The sequence below is a fragment of the Mus pahari genome, chromosome 7 (assembly GCF_900095145.1).
Source record: "Mus pahari chromosome 7, PAHARI_EIJ_v1.1, whole genome shotgun sequence".
In the NCBI taxonomy this organism is placed as follows: domain Eukaryota; kingdom Metazoa; phylum Chordata; class Mammalia; order Rodentia; family Muridae; genus Mus; species Mus pahari.
In genome coordinates this window covers 106,974,770-106,977,605 of record NC_034596.1, presented here as the reverse complement: position 1 = coordinate 106,977,605, position 2,836 = coordinate 106,974,770, and positions in this window count along the sequence as shown.

The window sequence follows — 2,836 nt, the reverse complement described above, 5'->3', positions numbered from 1 at the left end:
GATCCATTTGAATTAATTTTGTGTTTGGTGCCTGGAAAGGCTCCAGCTCCTTGCTTTTGCTGTAGACACCCATGTCCCTAGAGACATGTCACAGTCAGAAGAGGCCAAAGCCCCAGGTTCCACCCCATAGCAGAATGCCACAACCTGCTTTTGCTCCACTGGCCTCCCTCCAGTTGTTTGGGCCAGAAAACCTGTGCAATATCCTGATTCTGTGTCCTTCACTCTTGACTCTAAGAAGCTGTGAGTTTTCAGAAAGCCTGTCTGAGAGTACACATGCATGCCTGAGGCGTGCTCAGGATGGCCGAGGCCAAGGCTGGGAGTAAGGGATCCATTCCTCTTGAAAACATGTCTGAGGGGTTAAAGTGATGGCTCAGTGGGTAAAGTACTCCCTACACAGGCCTGGGGATCTGCATTCAGACCCCAGCGCCCACACAGAAGCCAGGGTGCGCACGCATGTGTAATCTCAGCAACTCTTGGGGAGGGAGAGAAGATAGGGCAGACGGAATATAGGAAGACACCAGCAACCAGGAGGGGCAGGCACGTTCATACACACAGGTATGTGCGCGATGGTGGGGGTGGGGCGGTGTCACGCAGCCTCTGGGCTGGGGGTCAGAGGACAACTTTAGAGTCACTTCTCTTCCACTTTTATGTGGGTCCAAGGACCGAATACAGGTTCTCGGGTTTCTATCACCAAACAGCAAACACATCTGAGCTGCATCCAGTGCAGTAGCTCAGAACTGTAATCCTAGCATGTGAGAAGCTGTGATGGGCTAGGAGTTCCAGACCCTCAAGAAGACTGAGAAAACAGGAGGTCAGGTGGGTGGGATCTGTTTTGTAAAAAAAAAAAAAAAAAAAAAATCAAACTCAGAAAAAGACAGACTTGTAGAGAACTTCACCAGCCTCAGCCCCACCCACCCAGTGGGGCCAGCACTACTCCACCTCTCTCCATCCTGGAAGTCATTTTGACTTTGGCCTTGCATCCCCAGCTCCTTGGCAACTCTAGCCCAGCCACCCCCAAGCAAACACACAGGCACTTGAAAGGTCCAGCCAACACAGCACTTGGGCCCTTGTTTAGCACAAGAGAGGCAGACAGAAGTGAGGTCCTACAGGCTTCAGTGACCTACAGGTTGGTGGAAGTCACCTCTAGAGACAGACAGCCAAGCAACCTCCTGGGGCTGGAGGAAGCAGGTCCAAGCCGGTCACCCTTGTACAGGCACACTCCAGCAAGTGATGCCGGGCCTGGTTGTTGTCTGGGATGGGGTGGTATGGAGAGAGCTGACGGTAGCTGCTTCTCACAGATGTGTCTGCTCTGCCTCAGCTGACACAGGCGGATAGGGGCAGGGCCTCAGTTTACTAAAAGTAAGAGGCCTTTGTGTTCCATAGTTACCTGGTCTCCTAGTCTTGACTCAGTCTTTCCTTCCAGCCACCCCGTGCCTTGGGATCCTCATGTTGTACAGTCTCCTTAAGACCCCAGACCTAACACTTCCTGTCACCCCACTAGAAAAACACAGAACCTTGGCAGAACCCAGCACCCATCTAGACACGCCCAGACCCTGGGCACAGCCCAAGGCATCTTCCATCTCCGAGCCGGCAGAGGTCAGAACAGCTCTCTGGGTATAGGACCTGCCCTACTGTGTGCCTGCTTTGTGTTCACATGGGGCTCAAAGAGGCAGAGAGAAATGTTGTAGGTGTGACTGCTTGAGGAGCCTGAGGTGAGGGTGGCTCTAGTTATGAGGGCCCCCAGATGTGATCCTATTGTCCTGAGAGGATGGAGGCAAAGTCCAGAGACCACCAGCAGAATGCTCAGAGAGCAGGGAGCCAACAATGTTTTGAAGGTAGGAGATAGACCACATGCCAGAGCGGGCCTTTCTAGGATCTGAGAGGTAAGTTTGGAGACACACAAACCCCAGCCAGGGACTCCTTGTGTTGGAGTCCCAGCATCCTGAACTGACGCTATAGAAGTTTGTCTTGCTGAAAGCCAGCAGATGTAATAACGCTGACTTGTGGCCTCATGTCTCATGATGTCTGCACTGTCCTGGACATGGGTTCAACGGGGTCTTTGGAACTCCGGGAAGCAGCTTGCCGAACATAGAGATGGCTTCTCTAGTCTTGGGCATTGGTGGCATGGTGCCTTCCCTCCCCACCCCACCCCCTTTTGACAAACCCCTCTCCATCCAGGCTCCTCCATCGCTCCCATGGGGACAATGATCAGCTCTCTAACGGCACCACTCTGGGCCCTGGCCAAAGCCCCTTGGATAGACATATTTCTTGCTCCTTCACACAGGTAGCCCTTTCCTGTGGCCCAGGGATCCCAGAAACTCTACTCACCTCAGTTTATACTAACATTCAAATGTGACTTCCCCCTACAATGATCTGTAGAGTTGTGGGGGCTTCCTGTCTTCCTCTCAGGCAGGCCCAGTGAGCACAGGCAGACCCCAGCCAGGGACACTAGGCCCTTTAACATCTCCCTTTGCCTGAACTACTGGTTACAGCAGTGAGAACTCTGTGACTGGTCCCTATTGTCTATACATACTCTAGGGAGAAAGGGTCTGCTAGGAGGCCTCTGAAATGAAGGAAGACACCTATGAGGGCTTTGGCTGCAGGGACTAGAGGCGCTCTTGGCTGGCAGTCACTCTGACCCCCAGGACACTAGGTGGCCAGGCCAAAGCCTGAAAAGTACAGCACTTTAGGAGAGGGATGTGTGTGTGTGTGGTCTTTAAGAATGGCTCTCTATGGGCTGGTGAGATGGCTCAGCGGGTAAGAGCACCCGACTGTTCTTCCAAAGGTGCAGAGTTCAAGTCCCAGCAACCACATGGTGGCTCACAACCATCCTTAA